This window comes from Triticum aestivum, chromosome 3B, assembly GCF_018294505.1.
Source record: "Triticum aestivum cultivar Chinese Spring chromosome 3B, IWGSC CS RefSeq v2.1, whole genome shotgun sequence".
Taxonomy (NCBI): Eukaryota; Viridiplantae; Streptophyta; class Magnoliopsida; order Poales; family Poaceae; genus Triticum; species Triticum aestivum.
In genome coordinates this window covers 114,589,096-114,610,346 of record NC_057801.1, presented here as the reverse complement: position 1 = coordinate 114,610,346, position 21,251 = coordinate 114,589,096, and positions in this window count along the sequence as shown.

Below are 21,251 nucleotides of genomic sequence, written 5' to 3'. Positions count from 1 at the left end.
TTTCTGGTTTCCTTTCGGTCCAAGAAAGATCATCGCAAAAATTTCATTCCATTTGGACTCCGTTTGGTATTCCTTTTCTGCGAAACTCTAAAATAGGCAAAAAAAAAGAAACTCGCACTGGGCTCTCGGTTAATAGGTTAGTCCCAAAAATAATATAGAATAACATATAAATGCCTATTAAACATCCAAAACAGATAATATAATAGCATAGAACAATAAAAAATTATAGATATGTTGGAGACGTATAATTGCCTCCAGATAAACAAGACACGTTCCGACCCAGTCACTTGGCTCCCGGCGAACACGACGTTGTTTCCTCCGTTCCGACCCAGCCGATTAGCTAAAGATGAAGAAGACAATGTCACTGCCGTCCATTGCCTTTCCATGTACACGAGCCATGGCCGTCCATATGCGCGAGTACGCATTTTGAGACCCCACTCATATGTATGTATGTGGCCGTATTTTTGGTGTGTGGATGTATGTATGTGTACACAGTTTAGACGGGATAGCCTGAGCTGCTACGTGGGGGGATCTACTATGACATGTGCCAATACTTACTTGGCCACGGTTCATCGTTGCATACACATTCACGACAAGACACACAATGCTACGTATGCTTCGACCGGGTGGGTCCCAGCTGTCAGGGAGGATAAGGACGCACTTCCTTGCGTGCGAAGATATAGCTGCTGGGTGCCAGCTATCAGGGGGAAGGGGGAATCATTTTTTTTTTGCCCGTAATAAGGATGCACTTGCAAAGATGTAGCTGGTGGGTCCCAGCTGTTAGGGGGAGAAAACATTATTTTTCAGGGTAAAAAGGATGTAGTTGCATGCAAGCTTCCATGGGCGTGGTGCGTCCCCATTGTGAGCCTCTCACATACAGTCATCTTCCGATGACTCTCATTTGTTGACCACGTTGACCACACCGTGCCGAGCGCACTGAGGCCGGTGGATGATGGCGAGGCCCCATACTGGAACGACCCAGAGATGGGGAAGACATGACAGTGGAGTCGCAGATGAAGAGGAGTGGGTAACTTGACTGTTTTGGTGCACGGCAGCACTGCCGCCCACGGGAGACGGGAGCTAGAACAGAGGTTGAAGAAGCAACACGATTGTTGGATTAACATCCAATGGTCCAGCTGCTAGAATCATTTGTTGATTAAGTTGGCAAAGCCCTACGTATGTATCAGCATAGTAGGCCCACAATTCAGCCACCAAATCTGCCAGGTCCCAGCTGTCATCAGGAGGAATACTTTTTTCGCATAACAAGGAGGCACTTCCTTGCTTGTGAAGATACAACCGGTGGGCCCAGCTCTCAGGGGGAGGAACCATTTTTTCAGCTTAATAAAGAGGAACTTTCCTTGCGTGCGACCATGGACCTCGTGGGTCCCAGCTATCAGGCTCTCCACGTACAGTCCTCTTCTGATGACTCTCGTTTATTGACCATGCCGTGCCGAGCGTAGTGAGGTGGTGGACGGCGGCGAGGCCCGGGACGGGAATGACCCGGAGATGGGAAGACGTGGCAGTGGAGTCACAGATTGAAAGGAGTACATGGGTTATAACTGGTTCTAGTGTGGCATGGGGCTACAGTCGGTGGAGAATAATAGAAGGTGTGGAGGGGTGGAGGGATAGCCTGGCCGGCAATGGGGTAGCGCTTTGCAGTGATGCGTGCTAAGCAGAGCCTCTAGACGCCGGAGGCCGGAACAGGCGGTCCCGATGACGCTGGAGGAAGAAGACGAGAGATTGAAGGTGCATGCCGGCGGTTGGATACAAATCCAATGGCTGTTGATGTCAGAATAATTTGTTGACTAAGTTGACAACGCCTTGCGTAGGCTTGGACCTATTGGCCTACATGTCAGCCTGCAAAAATGTGGCATATATTTAACCCATGTTTTCTAAAATTTATAGTCCATTTGTTGGGCTAGGTGAACAAATAATTTCGTGTCAATGCGGCCCATTTAATATTTTCTATGAAATCCCAACTCATTTGCACTTTCTTGAAATACACAAATTAGCTGGGCTTGTTCTATATATAATGTTAGGTTAGAAGGAGCAATTAATATCAAAAAATAAACCAGAGCGACACATTTTTTATGTATAAAATTAACAAATTAGTAAGTTATTTCTCAAAAGAAAAATGAGCGCGTTATTATTACATTGGTCCTTAAAATCTTTGCAAGCTTTTGTACGCAATCACGAGGATTTTCCTTGCATGTGAGTCAAAAACAACCAGAATTTTCCTTGCCAACTTCTGTTAAACATTTATTTCTATAAGTTTATAACGTGGGATGTTTTCATAATGTATATAAGTCTCTATTAAATATACGATAATAGTAATAATATAAATATATATAATGTGATTAGAAGGGAAAACATAAATTGGACACATCATTATTATTCTTATATATAGATAAATAGAACAGAGAACTGCATTTTATTTAAAAATACATTCGACTGCCTATCTTTAGCAAAAAGTAAAATCTACGCTAGGAGGCCCATAGACCGGTACGTACATGATGGACCTCAAAAATAAGTTGAAACCACTGTCTTGGTATGTCATGGGCTACGCATGTTAAAAAACAAAACCTAGGCCTAGTTGATACTTGTTCGCCCTCTAGAAAAAAATGATACCAGCTAGATCCCCGCTACCTCTTTCCCACAACAACAACAAAAGATTCCTAATACCCCTGAAAAAAAGCTCCCTGATGACATTGTTGGAAATTTATTTTGTTTATTGACTAGGTTGACAAACCCGTGGGCCCCAACGTCAGTATACAATTAGGAGGAAGCTTTTTTCCAATGAGGCACTTGCTTGCGTACGGCTTGGACCTGGTGGGTCCCCACTGTTAGTCTCTCGGCGTACAGTCCTCTCTCGATTCCTCTTGTTTGTTGAGCATGTTGACAATGACATACGGCCGCGCCATGGCGAGCACACACGGACGGGAAAGAACCGGAGCCGGGGAAGACGCCTTCATTCTTTCGAACATACTGCACTAACCCGGTGGTTGCAGCCCTCTCACCAAAAAGTTGTACTGCCCGGGTTCGATTCCAACTGGTGCAGGCTAAAAAAATCTAACACTTGCCAAAAATTTGTCCCTAGTATACCCAGTTTTTCGCACACTCAACATCATCTTGCCATTTTGAAAATAGCATATCTTTTTGACTTGGCATCATATGAAGATGTGATATACATGAATATTGATCATCATGATGTTAACTTGTAGTTAGTTCCAAATTTTACCATGAATAAAATTTCCAACATTCATTTATCCATATTTGAAAAGTGCTTGTTGATTTAAATGCTCTGCCTCTGAAACATGCAGTTTCTTATCTGAATTCCATTCGATGCCGCGCTTCTTCAATCCCCCGGCAACGCGAGGGGGAAATAAACTTCCGTCACGTGCTGCCGGTTGGGGAATGGAGCGAACTGGATTAAAGAGGAGGCCGGTGGCGCGACTGAAGAAGCACATCAGACGCGATTATTTTTCTGAGTGGATGGCTCTCGATGGCGTTTAGTTGCCTCTGGACCATACAACTTGTATTTTTAGCCTCCTAGTCTGTGGTGGACCAGCATCCCATTTGCTGGGCGTGCCAGGCTGTAGAAAGCAGCACTCGATTTTTCATCAAGCCCCCAAAACAACGTAGTACTATGTTTGTTTTGAGGCTGAAAACATTACGACAGGGATTGAGCGGGGAAGCAGGGAAGACATAGCAAAAAGATAAAAAAGAGATGATGTGCCATTGCTACCCTAACAAGAAGGTGCAATTCTTCACGGGAAGGTGTGGCGTTAACACCGAGATGTCACAAATCCCACAGTAGACATACTAACAAGTTCACACACAAGTACGACAGAAAAGGTAAACATTCGTATGACACTCAGGTTCACAGGACACGTTCATATTCATAGACAACATTCACAACCAACAACTCAAAAGATTCATATATACACAAGTTCAGCATGTCTATGCATCCAAATGATTGATAGATCACAAGACAATATTTAGATAATTCACAAAAAGATTCAGATATACACATATTCAGTATGTTTATGCATCCAAATGATTGAGATCACAACGAATATCATCCATAGACAAACTTTAATTACCTAGGGTACAGACTGGTAAATGTTGTTCAGTTGGAGGTACTTCTTGCTAAAATTAATGCTTGTACGAGTAAACTTTCGAGTACATAAGAGGCAGCACAGACACTCTGAACTTTGCTTGCAGGTTTATCCTCGAGATAGTGGCCTCGATGCCGAGGGGCGAGGGAGGTTTGAGCAACTTGGCCACTATTTTCACCCAACTTGTTTACTGGCTCATCTTGGTCCTGTTGCTCGCCAAAATTCTACACTACAGACAAGAAAGGAGGCGGTCGATAAAATGAACCACCCAATTTTTTTGTGGAGTTCAACTGAAATGGAGCATCCCTGGCGTGCAGACTGATTAAGTGCCAGATGAATATATGCGTCAACCAACTTGTCTAGAATCTTTAGACTCCATGCCATATACAGTTCGCTACCATATGTGCCGATAACCAAAAGGCACAAGTTGGGACCAAATACTGGACTGTGTTTTTTGGGCTATGAGCCAAGCAATATTTTTCGAGTTCACTCCTAATACTTGGAGTTTGACAACCGGTTGACGCCGGTTGATACTAGAATGAATATACACACTTCTTCTTATCAACATCGACGCTTGTCTGAGTGAACTTTGGAATACGTAGCAACAACATAAGTATCTGCCCATCAGATCTTTTGGTGCAGTTCTACTGAAATCGCCCAATGTAATGATTTGCCTGCGAGTTCAGGCTCTAAGTTACTCCTTTATGAAATCGGCAAACAATATCACAATACCAAATTTCCAATACATATGACAAGCACAATAATGAGGATAAAGACCGGTACCAACCTGTGTGAGGTAGCATATCAATTAATATTTCCTTTGACTGGAAGCCGAGATAAGCGACTGACAGGAAAGGAAGGAAGCAAGCAAGCCGAGACAAAGCAGCTGACAGGAAGGGGATGAAGCGGTCGAGGCAATGATGCACCCAAAGTTTTTGTGCAGTTCCACCAAAATTGAGCATCCCTATTGGCACATATATGAGAGAGTGAGATTACTGTAATAGTGGGACTAGTTGATGAAACATACACTAACAAATGGAATCACCCTCATTATCTTAATGGGTAAAGTTAGCAACATAGCTGTCTTGCTTGAGGAGAGGTATTAGTTTATTTAATCAGTGCCAATTAGCTCAACACTCAAGGCATTGCCATGTGTCATAGGTTGCAAAACTTTAACGTGCAAATATAAAGGAGTTTCTCATGACAGTAACAACACAGTAGCACGATACAAATCGAGATGACAGCAAACTAATATGGCTGAAGGCCTTAGGCTGGTACCAACCTGAGCAAAAAGCTTATTTAAGTAGTCCCAGAAGAGATGATAAAGCACTCACTAGAATCACTCAATAATATATTTTTTTGTGCACTTCAAATGTATGGTTGAAATAACTCTTGTTTACCAGTGGTGAGATTATATTGAAATATTATCAAGAACTTCCGGCAGAGCTAAAGCACTGGCTGGGATACATTTCATTGTATTCTCTTGTGCAGTTCCACTAAAATGTACGATTGGCACAACATGATCCTTGTTTGCACAAGTAGGAACAAGGTGAAACCTTCATTAGCTTAGTGAGAAAGGATAGAAAGATATTAGCATATTACTTATAGTAGCATCAAATTCATGATGGACAATACGCAAAATGTTGCCTCATTGAACCAATGGCAATAAATTGACATGCAAAACAATAGCATTATTATGTCATGACACTACCAAGATTCCCTCCCTGCTCCACCACATGATTCACCTCCACAGACACAGATATACATGTACATGATTTAGCATAGGGTGCTACTAAAGATTTGTTTAACTCCGACAGGAAAATTAGGCAGCAATAACTTAGTGCTACTTAAGTACTCCTAATTAATTAAGTGACCTTGCAGGAGAGACAGCAGGTGTGGAAGGGATCCTTGGAGGATCGTCTCACATGTAAGGGAGATGTTGCCGGAGCCCTTGAATGGCCTTGACTGAGGCCTCGGCTTCAGTAAGATCACCTTGGAACTGTTGATTGTGTAGAGCTAGGTCACACATGCATCCAGAAAACGGTTAATTAGTATGATGTGTCGTGAAGCCAAGTACTACTCTGCGGCATTTCTCTATCCATCTCTACTCCTTTATCTATTACTCTTATACTCTTACAAAAAACAGAGTTGCTGATCTTGCTGTTAAGTGCATCTCGATGTTACGTGCAACGAACGAGGATCTTGCTAGTCTTCCAAGTAAATTAAGACTAGTAGTAACACCGCAATACAATACCACTAGCAAGATGTCAGGATAACATAGGACGGTACCATCGTGTGATCTTCTTCATTTCCTTCTTCTTCTTCTTCTTCCTCTTCATGCTTTGTTTCTCTTTCTCCTCACCAGTTGCTGAAACCAAGTACATGATTGGCCTTCTATTTCAGAATTGGTTTTGTTAGTGAGGGAATACAAGTGTACTAGTAAACAATAGCATTATTTTCTCATAACAGTCCAAAATAGAGATGAACACATGCATTAAATGTCATTCTTACCTAAAGGAAGGTTATGGTGCCAATTTGGATGATGAAGATTGGAACACATATCTCCCTTTGTGCAGTTACACCGAAATGAACCAATGTTTCCATTCTGACATTCCAGTTAAACAGCACAAAAGTCACTTCTTTTAAGAAGTGTTTTGTGCAGTGCACCAAAAGGTCGCAATAGCAACAAGGTGAAATGGATATCCCTGTTTGCACAAGAAGCAATAGAGGAAACCGTCAGAGTCTCAAACAATGACTGGCAAAAACAATTGGCTAAACTTGTCATGGCTTATAACAGTGGTATGGCTTCATTTTACCTGCGGCATTAGAGTAAGAACAGCTAAATATTTGCTATATGGGCATGGGACAGTGGGTGCACCAGCAGTCCAGCACCATGTACCTAAACCGGGGCATAAGGTGGTGATACAGAGTTTGTTGCCCCGAGAAAGAAACATCCAAGAAACATATATGGGTTGGTCCCATTTTTGTTCACTTTAGCCACCTACTCCTATGTGTGGATAGGAAATCTAGTCCTGGTCATACCACTATGTAAAGCGTTTTCCCTATATTTCCCTTTTCGACCAGGAGACGGGTTGGATGACCAGTCTGTACTACTTTCACCCCATTTCCTTCCTGTTTGTACAAAGTCCGATGTACATACTAAATTTTCCCCCTTTATTTTTTATTTGAACTAAGTACATGATTCGACTCCATGAAGTAGCTTTACCTCTAACAATAGAAAAAAATTAGGTGATGTTGGACCAACCGATCGAGAGGGGCTGAGAGGTAGAAAATGATGCACATGCAGTGATGTAGCAAGCTGGGGAAGTAGAGCTAAGCCGGTTTTGAAGGAAGATATACCTGAAGGTTGTTGGGATGTGGATAGGTGGGCGGCAGGAGGGCGGATCAACCCACACTAGGGAAGCGACTAAGGGATCAGAGGACCTCCCGCCACGGTGCTTTGCGAGAGAAAATGATGCGGTCGGCAAAGGGTCTCCTCCCTCGGTGTCGACGATGGCCTAAACGCTGCCCCTCCTCCCCTTCGCCTGTGGAGGGGGATACGTCCGGATCTGTAACCAGCGGTGAGGATAGAAAGACAGTGTTTACCACTGCTATCTTGTTTAGATCTGGAGAGGATGAGAGTGTGTGAATAGAGCAACCCTAGCAAGCAAGCGCGGAGGCTCCAGCCTATATATACACATATAGTGGGGTAGTTTTCTTTTTTCACTCCATGAAAACAATCATTTAAAATTGTGTACGTGCTAGGTTGCTGTTTTTGAGTTGTTCATTGTTTTTTGAGTAGATACCCGCTTATTCCAAGTGGTGTTATGGTGTGCCAGGTCGCACTTTGTATCATTCAAGTCTGGTACTAGACCGTCCATTAAGTGAACAGCCACCGTCTCGTAAAATTTGTGAACAAGCCCATGGCTAAAATTATCGGAAACATGGGCTACCCCAACATGCATTATTATTTATATTTTCTATGCGGGAGTATCCTCAAAACAAAATGTGAGAGTACAATCTTTATTGGGCCTCTTTGTAATTTGTGCTAAATTTTGACCAAAGATTTAACTGACAAAATGTTAGTGCATGTTAACAAAAAATATATCCTTTGGTTCATATTTGAACATAGTTTTCAATGATGTAATTTTTTGTGACATGCATGAACATTTTGTTAGTTAAATTTATAGTCAAAATTTGGCACATATTTATCATAGGGACCAATAAACCAGGACGGAGTACTGTATATGACTAGCCGCTCTATCTACATGCGGGACATCAAAGCATCCGGGCTCATGTGCCATCCACCAAATCACAGCGAGGTGCTACAGTCGATACTCACCGGTGACCCGGTGTGGCCGTCATGACCCATCATATCACAAAACCCAGACCTTTACCAGCAGTGGTAAAGTGGCCTCGAAGTTGGACTGGACGAAGCAACCATCATTTCACTGGAATGCTCGTTGAAGCCCTTTCTCCCCTTGAAGAAAACCTCACTCTAGGCTACTCACTTCTGCCATTTTTCTTCTATACTGACAAAGGAAAGGTAGGCAAATCAGTGATGCTACTATATTTTCATTCCAAGAATCTTCTTTTTGTGAAGCACCGACTGATTCTCACAGCCTATTCTTTTCCCGTTTTCATTGCACCGACAAAGAGTTGACGACATTGGCAGACGAATTCCTCAAAGAAATCTTGAAGAAAAGCAAGGGCCCCACCTTGCCTACCCTAGAAACACTAATGGCCACCTATGAGAGGCTCAACACCGAGTTTGAGGAGATAGTCACCATTGCGAAGCAGTATTTCCTTGGCAAGGCGATGGCCCGAGGAGGGATCGGATCCCCCGGTGAGCTGCACAAGGTAAAAAAATGGCTTACCATAGTTGTGTTTTTTAATTATTTGCAATGTGCTTGCTAAAATGTTAGGGTTGTGCAGGTGCCGGTAGACGTCCTTGATGATTCTGATGTCGCGGTCCGTCCTATGGACAACACCCTAGAGATCGTTTTTGATGTCGCAGTCTGTCTTGTGAACATCGCCCCGGAGGTCGACTCCGATGCCACTGTCTGTCCTGTGGACATCGCCCCAGAGATCGATTCCAATGTCGCGGCCCGTCCTATGGACATCACCCTAGAAATCGATTCCGATGTCGTGGTCCATCCTATGGACATCGCCCTAGAGATCGATGACAAGAAATAGTTGTTCGCGCTAATCCTTCAAGGTAGTTTTCATTGTGCTTAATTTCCAGAACGATGCATGTTATCAAACCATCTTAGGGCTAGTGCACTGTCTTGTGTGGGTTGTACTTTCTACTATTGTTTGATAGTGAATCATCTGAACCCTATCCGAGTTATGGAAACATATGTATCCTCACCAGCTTTTGATGTAATATATGGCATGCTTAGATGTAAGTTTGAACTGTTTATCATATCAGCAGGGCTTGTTTGATGATTCTTGGTGTTACTAGGCTAGCTACTGTGCGAGCTATAGTACTTGCAAAACACTCACCAAAGAGAAATGTTGGGGCTGATGAGCTTGTGGTACGCTTATAGGTTTGATCCGTCATCCATCGGCCAATAGCCCAACCTCCTAAAATTGTGGTCTTAGCAATCGATCAAACAATAGTCCACAATTATACATTAATTCACATCAAACTCAAAGAGTTGGTTCATGTATACATTCAGGCCTCATTTGGTTCATAAGCTAAGAAAATCGTAGCAATAGGAAAGTCATAGGAAATGAGATGACATGTATCTTAAATCCTATGAGTAGGAATAGGAAAGGAGATGTCCTTTGATTCACATCATAGGATTTTCTCCATTGAGTCTAGGCTAATGTCTATTTTCCTATGAAATGTGGAGGATAGGAAGAATTCCTCCATAGGAATATGATTCCATTCCTATAAACCAAAAGTCTCTACAAATATTTTTCCTATATGTCGGGGATTTGGTGTGACATATGCGAAGGGATGGCTTATCATGGTGGGAGCTAGTAAGACATCGCTGGTTCCTGGAAACGGGATAAGGCGTAAACATGTATGCCGACGCATCTTACCCAGGTACGGGGCTCTCCTTGGATATAATACCCCTAGTCCTGCTCTGCGGGGTCTCCGCATGATCTCTAGATCAACAAGGGGCTACAAACTTGCTCCTTGAGCTGTTTGGCTAGAGGAGGAAGAAGGGCTAGGCTAGCTCCATTCCGCTCTCTATATGTGTGTGTAATCTCTAAGAGGCTGAACCCTTTGCATGGGTGCCCTGGGGGTTTATATAGGACTACCCCTAGGGGTACAATGGTAATCCTACCGGGTGTAGGCCCGGGCCATTAGTGTCTCTGGTCGCCGGCTTCTCCACCAGCTGCTGGGGCCCGCCGTCTGGTGGGTCCCGCTGGGTGCCGGGCTCTCGGCCGACAGGTAGGGCCCGTAGCTTGTGGGTCCTGTCAGTTGCTCATCACTGTAGCCCTGCCTATGATGATGAGGGCTTGGTCGGGGAAATCATGGCTATAGTACCGCCGCCTGGTGGGCACTCACTGTAGCCACACCCTGTCTCATCTGGTTAATTGTAACGCCCCGGATCCGATGCGCTAGGTGTCTGCCAGTTATTCGCCGTCTTTGCCATGTAATTTGCTTGCGTGTTGCATTTTGCCATGTCATCATGTGCATTTCATTTTGCATACGTGTTCGTTTCTTGCATCCATTCGGGTTCCCCCGGTTCTCTCTGTTGTCCGTTCGGAATCCAGACCTCTCGCGCGCGCCCGTCACCCCTCTCAGACCTTGTTTTCATGTGCGGGTGTTAAACGTTCTCGGAATGGCCCGAGGTTTGCCAAGCGGCCTTGGTATAGCACCGGTAGACCGCCTGTCAAGTTCCGTGCCATTTGGAGGACGTTTGATACTCCAACGGTTAACCGGGTAATAGTAAAATCCCTCTTTGTGTTGCAGCCCAACACCCCTCCAAAGTGGCCCAAAACCTTCCTAACCCCCTCCATGCTCTCGGTCGTTCGATCACGATCGTGTGGGCGAAAACCGTGCCCCATTTGAACCCTCCTAGCTCCCTCTACCTATAAAAACGTCTTCCTCTCTCCATTCGCGGATGATTTCCACCCCTAACCCTAGCATTTTCCCCCTCCGCGCCGCCGGACACGTCCGGCCCGTGCCGGACAAAGTCACCGCCGCCGGCCGGCCAACCGCGACGCGCCACGTCGCCCCTGGCCGTCCCCGCCGCTGCAGGCCCGCCGTGGGCCCAGATTCGGCCTTCCCGGCCCGTCCTCCGCCGTCGAGCCCATCCCGTCCGCCCGCCGCCGCGGCCCCGCGCCGGGGCCCGCCGACGTCCGCCGCTTTCCAATAGCCGTGCCGCTGCCTGGCGCCCCTCGCCGCCTCCTGCCGGGTGTCCGCGCTGCCCGGCCGCGCCCCACACCAGCCACCGGAGGTCCTCGCCGCCGCCGCCTCCCTCCGCGGCGCCCCGTCCCCGTCGCGTGGCTCGCGTCGCCGCTCGCCAGCGCCCTGCGCGGCCGAGCTCGTCGGCGCCTTGCCGCGCCCCCGCCTCCGGCCGACCTCCTCCTCAAACCCCGTCGGCCCTTCTCCTCTGGCCCTCTCCGGCGAGCCCGGCCCGCCTCGGCATCCGCGCCAGATCCAGATCCAGATTCGGATCTCGGAGGTTGACCCCGAAAATCCCTAAGTCCCTGATTTATTTGCATTTAGGTCCCCTGTTCATCGCATCATATCTCCATGCATACTGCTCCGTTTTGTGCGTGTAATATATCAAAATGTTCGTCATGAGATGCTCTTCATTTTGTTCCATTGTGCCATGCTTTTTGAGGTCATGTTGATTCCCGAAGTATCGTTGCAAGAGTGCTATATAATGTTGTCTGCTGTCTGTTAACAGAACTTGCTCATTTGTCATTTTTGCCATGATTGATGTGTGCATCCTATGAGTTTAATGTCTACATGTGTTTTGTACTAAATCATGCCATCTTTACAGAGGTGCAATCCATGTATTTTTGTGAGTCTTGTACTGAGTGCATCAAGCTTGTTAAGTAGGGTACTTGCTGTTGCTGTTTTGCTAGGCTGAATCTGTTATTTGGTGATGCTATGTAAACCTGCTGCTACGAGTCATTCTATGCATAATATGGAGATGTTCACTAAGGATGTTTTGTTATACATGTCATGCTCTATCCATCCATGCCCCTAGTTGCATTTATATCCTATTGTAGCTTGTTGTTATCATGCTCTAAAGTTGCTAAATAATGTTGTTGTCAGCCTTTTAACATTAAGTTCAGTTTTGCCATGTGCTTTGCTAGTGATCCATGCACCCTATGAACTTGTTCTTGCCATGCTTAGCTTCATAAACATGTCTTCTTACTATTTGTTGCCTTGGCATGCCAGGAAATGCTCTGTGGTGAGTGGTACAAGCTCACCAACATGCCTACTTATTGTTGTTTCTGCCATGTATGAATATGTCATATAACTTGCCATGTTTACATGGGTGCCATCATATTTTATGTGCCTTTTTGGCTCATGGTCAGTAAAGGACTTATGTTATATGCAATTAGTAGGTTCATGCCATGCCTTTGTTTTCCATGATAAGTTCCTGTAACATGTTGTTTGATAGCTCTGAACATTGCAACCTGATGTTATTTCTGCCAAGTCTGAAACTGTTATTATTTGCAATCTTGCCATGTGTTTTGGAGCATGTTCTAGTGATTTCTGGAGATAGCTCAGTGTTCATGTTTTGTTATGCTTTACCTGTACATCATGTCCATGCCTTTTTTTCTTGTTGAGATGTTGTAGCATGTTGTTTTGGTGCTTGCAATATGCCTAGTTGCTGTTTTGAACAGCTTGTCCTTTAAACTTGTAAAGAGTATGTGTTGAACCATTGCTCCGTTTTGAGTGTGCTCTATATGAAACTTGCTTGATTTTGCATGTAGTTTCATATTATCATGTTGCATCCTTGTTTTTAGGTGTTTGCTTGATATTTCAATGCATTTTGCATCAATGTCATGTTTAACTTGTTTTGCTCATATCTTCTAGGCCGTAGCTCCAAATCTAATGAACTTTATATGTAACTTGACTAGAATCTCGTGTAGATCATCTTGGTGCATCTTAACTTGCTGTTTAATAACTTGAACATAAGGTTTATTCAGATCTGGACCTATTTCTAAATTTGCATATGAGGACTTACCGGAATTGTTATATGTTGTTCCCGTCCTCATTTAAACTTGCCTTGATGTGTTGCTCTTGTTTGCTTCATCTCTTGCCATGAGTAGCTTCATGTAGCCTTGTCATGTATCATACTTGGTTGAGCATCATGCCTTGTATATGTGTGGTGTGTTTACTATGTTGTGTGCTTCTTCTCGATAGTTTCCCGTTTCGTTGCGATCGTGAGGATCCGTTCGTCTACTCTTGGTTTGTCTTCGTGGCTTCATCTTCTTCATGGACTCGTTCTTCTTCCTTGCGGGATTTCAGGCAAGATGACCGCTACCCTGGATCTCACTACTATCATGGCCATGCTAGTTGCTTCGCTCTATCGCTATGCTGCGCTACCTATCACTTGTTCCTCAAGCCTCCCAAATTGCCATGTCAGCCTCTAACCTTTTGCACCCTTCCTAGCAAACCATTGATTGGCTATGTTACTGCTTTTTCTCAGCCCCTCTTATAGCGTTGTTAGTTGCAGGTGAAGTTGAAGATTGCCCCATGATGGACAGGATTATGTTGGGATATCACAATATCTCTTATTTAATTAATGCATCTATATACATGGTGAAGGGTGGAAGACTCGGCCTTATGCCTGGTGTTTTGTTCCACTCTTGCCGCCCTAGTTTCCGTCATACCGGTGTTATGTTCCCGGATTTTGCGTTCCTTACGCGGTTGGGTGATTTATGGGACCCCCTTGACAGTTCGCTTTGAATAAAACTCCTCCAGCAAGGCCCAACCTTGGTTTTACCATTTGCCTTACCTAGCCCTTTTTCCCTTGGGTTTCCGGAGCCCGAGGTTCATCTTTATTTTAGCCCCCCCCGGCCAGTGCTCCTTCGAGTGTTGGTCCGAAATGAGCTGCATGTGGGGCCACCTCGGGGAAATTCGAAGTCTGGTTTTACTCGTAGCTAGTCTCATCCGGTGTTGCCCTAAGAACAAGATATGTGCAGCTCCTATCGGGATTTGTTGGCACATTGGGCGGCTTTGCTGGTCTTGTTTTACCATTGTCGAAAGGTCTTGTAAACCAGGATTCCGAGTCTGATCGGGTCTTCCTGGGAGAAGGTATATCCTTCGTTGATCGCGAGAGCTTATCATGGGCTAAGTTGGGACACCCCTGCAGGATTTAAACTTTCGGAAGACGTGCCCGCGGTTATGGGCAGATGGGAATTTGTTAATGTCCGGTTGTAGATAACTTGACACTAGATCCGAATTAAAATGCATCAACCGCGTGTGTAGCCGTGATGGTCTCTTTTCGGCGGAGTCCGGGAAGTGAACACGGTTTTGGGTTATGTTTGACGCAAGTAGGAGTTCAGGATCACTTATTGATCATTGTTAGCTTCACGACTGTTCCGCTTGCTCTCCTCTTGCTCTTATTTGCGTATGTTAGCCACCATATATGCTTAGTCGCTGCTGCAACCTCACTGCTTTACCCCTTCCTTTCCCATTAAGCTTTGCTAGTCTTGATACCCATGGTAATGGGATTGCTGAGTCCTCGTGGCTCACAGATTACTACAACAACAGTTGCAGGTATAGGTTATGCGATGATCATGACGCGAGAGCGATGTTTACTTGTTTTGGAGTTCTTCTTCTGCTTCTTCTTCGATCAGGGGATAGGTTCCAGGTCGGCAGCCTGGGCTAGCAGGGTGGATGTCGTTTGAGTTTCTGTTTGTGTTTCATCCGTAGTCGGATGGTGGTCTTATGTAAGATTATGTTGTATTCATGTGGCATTGTATGCCTTATGTATGTATCCCTATATATCATGTAATGTTGATGTAATGATATCCACCTTGCAAAAGCGTCTTCAAGATGCGCTTCTATCCTTGGTGGGACCTTCGAGTTCCTTTAGGATAGGGTCGCATCTTGGGCGTGACAAGTTGGTATCAGAGCCTCGACCGACCTTAGGAGCCCCCTTGATTGATCGTGTAGTTTGGCGGTTGTTGAGTCTAGAAGAAAACTTTTTCTGAGTCTAGTTATATTGGAGAGTAGGAATTCTTTTTACTCCTCAGCCCCTTCGTCGCTCTGGTCAGGAATGTTGACGTAGGTGTTTTAAATTACTCCTCTTCCCCTTCAAATTTTTCATTAGGATCATGCAGTTGGTTTTTCGATTGTTGGTTCTCAGCTCTTTTCATCCGGTGCTTTTTCTCGTCAAGTTGACTCGAGCCTCTTTGCTTTTGCCAAGTTCAATCCTCAGTTTGCTCTCAACGAAGTTGTTTATCGGTCCTCAGTTGTTTTCTTTTCCCACCTGCCCACCCTTTTCTTCTCGGAGCCGGAGTCCGTAATCGAGTATCCATCCTACTCGTGTGAAGCCTTTGCTTTCTTTCAACCGGTGTTTTCTCTTCAAGTTATTCATGGGTTCCCCCTTCCAAGTTGCATTTGTTTTCCCGCCCCCCTCACCCTTTTTCTTCCCGGAATCTGAGTCTCTCTCGACCATCAATTTCATTCATGTGGAGCCTCTTCAGTCTTCCCTCAATTATTCCAACCGGTGAGTTCTCGTCTCGTTCGTCATTCTTCATCTCTTTTTCTTCTCCGGTGGACTCAATTCAAGTTTTTCGGGTGATCACATTCTTTTCCTCGGATCAACTGTTCTCCTTGCTCGTTTGCCTCTCGCCATTCAATCATTCTGGAGTTCGGAAGACATCTCAGGAGATTCGTATGTGTTCCAATTAATTCGAGGTTATCACCTCATTCAAATATTTCAATTGTTCTGGTGCATCATCTATCTATTCAACATCCTTTCCAATGGTGTTTTCTTTAGTGGGCCCTAACCCACAGGTCTTTTCCCAGGATCTTACCTGACTCTTCTAATTATTCCGGAGCCATTCTCAAATTCCTTCTAGTGTGATGTAAGAATGGATCCCATCAGTCACATGCCTTTTCCAAGATCAATTTCAAATCATTTCATTGTTGACTCAACCTCTTCGTTTTTCATTCTACCGGAGTATCTCAGTAATTTTGGTGGTGTTTCTCGTCATCATTTGAAGATCGAAGAAGAGTTCCTCTTAAATCTTGTCCGTTCTTCCGGAGATTCGTGGTGCTGGTTTCATGTTATCCTCCAAATTATTCCAATCGTCAGATATTCTTTTCTTACCCATCCGGAGTATGTAAGGAGTTGTTTTCCCGTTTCTTTTCACCGGAGGCCATCATTTCAGCTACCCTTATCCAATTATCCCGGTGCTTCGTTCAAGTGTTCTTTAATCAGCTTATGATCTCTTTATTCTTTTGCATCTAAATCCCCTCTAGCTTATTTGTTCTTCTAGTTCTTCCCGGTGATTCATTCTCTTTCGTCATTCAATTTTTGAATTCTTACAGTGGTTCGTTCAAGATTCTTTTTCCTTGATTATCATTTTAACTCATTCATTCTTTTCAATCCTACCGGTGGTTCATGAAGACTTTCTCAAGTTTTGCGGCATATTTCCCCTTAATCATTGGCAATAAGAATAAGTACTATGTAAAATCCATTGCTTGTCATCAATTTAATCTGATGAAGGAAAAGCATACAATAAATCTTATTCTTATTTCATCCAAGTGATTAATCCCTTCCTTCGGAGTTTGTTCTTGGTGAATAAATTCTAGTTCCAAGTCTTTTCGTCTTTTCTTATCCGGTGTTCAATTTCCTTAGCCATTTCGTCGGAACCTTCATCTAAATCACCGCAAGGCTCATCTTATTCTTTCATGCTTCATTCTATCTCATCATCTTTGTCACTGGAGTTCTTCATGGTGGTTCTTCATGATTTAATTCATTCTTTCAAGAGTTCATCAAGATTCTTGTTGGTAGAAATTCAAGTATCCTTTCTTCTCGCGTCTCGAAGTATAATTAATTCTCCATATTCTTCTGAAGTGGAGTTTTCCATTTCTTCATTCCTCTCAGCTATTCTATCTTTTCCATTTGTGGTCGGTGATCACCTCATAATTTTGAGATGTTTTCCATAAGTCCACAACAAGCTTATTCTTTCGTTGTTGATTTTCTCAACAACTCCGTTCAACCCTTCCTTCTAAGTTCATTTCATTCCATTCTTTTAATTCTTCCGGAGGCATTGCATTGTTTATCTCATCAAGTGCCATCCCGTCTTGTGAAGCTCGGGTTCTATTCCTTCCATTTTCAGCCGGAGTGCTACCTAAATCCTTTCAGTCTTATTCGTTTCTTATCCCGTTCCAACCGGAGTGGTTTCATAGTCTATCTGATTCTGTGAGCTCTCGATTCTCGTCATTCTCGTCGTTCCTCTCTTCTTGTCGAGTGCTCTCGATTCTTTGCTCCTTCTCTTGAGTTCTTGCTTCACCTCATCTCTTTTCCCTTCCGTCTCGGTCCTAAGATCTCGGGATGAGATCTCTTGTTAGTGGAGGAGTGTTGTAACGCACCAGATCCGATGCGCCAGGTGTCTGCCAGTTATTCGCCCTCTTTGCCATGTCATTTGCTTGCGTGTTGCATTTTGCCATGTCATCATGTGCATTTCATTTTGCATACGTGTTCGTTTCTTGCATCTGCTCGGGTTCCCCCGGTTCTCTCCATTGTCCGTTCGGAGTCCAGACCTCTCGTGCGCGCCCGTCGCCCCTCTCAGACCTTGTTTTCATGTGCGGGTGTTAAACATTCTCGGAATGGCCTGAGGTTTGCCAAGCGGCCTTGGTATAGCACCGGTAGACCGCCTTTCAAGTTTCGTGCCATTTGGAGGTCGTTTGATACTCCAACGGTTAACCGGGTAACCGGAAAAGCCCTCTTTGTGTTGCAGCCCAACACCCCTCAAAGTGGCCCAAAACCCTTCCTAACCCCATCCATGATCTCGGTCGTTTGATCACGATCGTGTGGGCGAAAACTGTGCCCCATTTGGACCCTCCTAGCTCCCTCTACCTATAAAAACGTCTTCCCCTCTCCATTCGCGGATGATTTCCACCCCTAACCCTAGCATTTTTCCCCTCCGCGCCATCGGACACGTCCGGCTCGTGCCGGACAAAGTCACCGCCGCCGCCTAGCCAACCGCGACGCGCCACATCGCCCCTGGTCGTCCCCGCCGCCGCAGGCCCGCCGCGGGCCCAGATCCGGCGCTTCCCGGCCCGTCCTCCGCCGCCGAGACCATCCCGTCTGCCCGCCGCCGCGGCCCCGCGCCGGCGCCCGCCGATGTCCGCCGACGACCAGTCGCCGCGCCGCCGCCTGGTGCCCCTGGCCGCCTCCCGCCCGGTGGCCGAGCCGCCCGGCCGCGCCCCGCGCAGGCCACCGGAGCGCCTCGCCGCCGCCGCCTCCCTCCGCGGCGCCCCGTCCCCGCCGCCCGGCTCGCGTCGCCGCTCGCCGGCACCCTGCGCGCCCGAGTTCGCCCGCGCCTTGTCGCGCCCCCGCCTCCGGCCGGCCTCCTCCTCAAACCCCGCCGGCCCTTCTCCTCCGGCCCTCTCCGGCGAGCCCGGCCCGCCTCGGCATCCGCGCCAGATCCAGATCCAGATTTGGATCTTGGAGGTTGACCCTGAAAATCCCTAAGTCCCTGATTTATTTGCATTTTGGTCCCCTATTCATCGCATCATATCTCCATGCATACTGCTCCGTTTTGTGCGTGTAATATATCAAAATGTTCGTCATGAGATACTCTTCATTTTGTTCCATTGTTCCATGCTTGTTTGAGGTCATCTTGATGCCCGAAGCATCGTTGCAAGAGTGCTATATAATGTTGCCTGCTGTCTGTTAACAGAACTTGCTCATTTGTCATTTTTTCCATGATTGATGTGTGCATCCGATGAGCTTGATGTATACATGCATTTTGTACTACATCATGCCATATTTACAGAGGTGCAATCCATGTATCTTTGTGTGTATTATACTGAGTGCATCAAGCTTGTTAAGTAGGGTACTTGCTGTTGCTGTTTTGCTAGGCTGAATCTGTTATTTGGTGATGCTATGTAAACTTGCTGCTACAAGTCATTCTATGCATAATCTGGAGATGCTCACTAAGGATGTTTTGTTACACATGTCATGCTCTATCCATCCATGCCCCTGGTTGCATTTATATCCTGCTGTAGCTTGTTGTTATCATGCTCTAAAGTTGTTAAATAATGTTGTTGTCAGCCTTTTAACATTAAGTTCAGTTTTGCCATGTGCTTTGCTAGTGATCCATGCACCCTATGAACTTGTTCTTGCCATGCTTAGCTTCATAAACATGTCTTCTTACTGTTTGTTGCCTTGACATGCCAGGAAATGCTCCGTGGTGAGTGGTACAAGCTCACCAACATGCCTACTTATTGCTGTTACTGCCATGTATGAATCAGTCATATAACTTGCCATGTTTACATGGGTGCCATCATATTTTCTGTGCCTTTTTGGCTCATTGTCAGTAAAGGACTTTTGTCATATGCAATTAGTAGGTTCATGCCATGCCTTTGTTTTGGAGCATGTTCTAGTTATTTCTGGAGATAGCTCAGCGTTCATGTTTTGTTATGCTTTACCTGTACATCATGTCCATGCCTTTTGTTTTCTTGTTGAGATGTTGTAGCATGTTGTTTTGGTGCTTGCAATATGCCTAGTTGCTGTTTTGAACAGCTTCTCCTTTAAACTTGTAAAGAGTATGTGTTGAACCGTTGCTCCGTTTTGAGTGTGCTCTATATGAAACTTGCATGATTTTGCATGTAGTTTCATATTATCATGTTGCATCCTTGTTTTGAGGTGTTTGATTGATGTTTGAATGCATTTTGCATCAATGTCATGTTTAACTTGTATTGATCATATCTTCTAGGCCGTAGCTCCAAATCTAATGAACTTTATATGTAACTTGACTAGAATCTCGTGTAGATCATCTTAGTGCATCTTAACTTGCTTTTTAACAACTTGAACATAAGGTTTATTCAGATCTGGACCTATTTCTAAATTTGCATATGAGGACTTACCGGAATTGTTATATGTTGTTCCCAGCCTCATTTAAACTTGCCTTGATGTGTTGCTCTTGTTTGCATCATCTCTTGCCATGAGTAGCTTCATGTAGCCTTGTCATGCATCATACTTGGTTGAGCATCATGCCTTGTATATGTGTGGTGTGTTTACTATGTTGTGTGCTTCTTCTCGATAGTTTCCCGTTTCGTTGCGATCGTGAGAATCCGTTCGTCTACTCTTGGTTTGTCTTCGTGGCTTCATCTTCTTTGTGGACTCGTGCTTCTTCCTTGCGGGATTTCAGGCAAGATGACCGCTACCCTGGATCTCACTACTATCATTAGCATGCTAGTTGCTTCGCTCTATCGCTATGTTGCGCTACCTATCACTTGTTCCTCAAGCCTCCCAAATTGCCATGTCAGCCTCTAACCTTTTGCACCCTTCCTAGCAAACCATTGCTTGGCTATGTTACCGCTTTTTCTCAGCCCCTCTTATAGCATTGTTAGTTGCAGGTGAAGTTGAAGATTGCCCCATGATGGACAGGATTATGTTGGGATATCACAATATCTCTTATTTAATTAATGCATCTATATACTTGGTAAAGGGTGGAAGACTCGGCCTTATGCCTGGTGTTTTGTTCCACTCTTGCCGCCCTAGTTTCCGTCATACCAGTGTTATGTTCCCGGATTTTGCGTTCCTTACGCGGTTGGGTGATTTATGGGACCCCCTTGACAGTTCACTTTGAATAAAACTCCTCCAGCAAGGCCCAACCTTGGTTTTACCATTTGCCTCACCTAGCCCTTTTTCCCTTGGGTTTCCAGGGGCTATAAGTAGGTCGAGGAGGGGAGTGGCAGATGCATGCGCGCCCTCCTCTCCCTTCGCCCTCTCCTTCTTCTTCTTCCTACCGCGGCCACCGTAGCTTGCCGTTGCCGAGCCCATTCACCTCGCAGCGCTGCTACTCCGCCGCGGACTCACGCCTTCGTCATCGCGCCATGTCGGTGGAAACGACACCTATGGGATCGGGGGAATCCCTACTATGGTTGTGGGGAGAGGGGTCGTGAGAAGAGCGGGATCGGTAGTCAACCCAAGCACTCGGGTCGTTTACCCAGGTTCG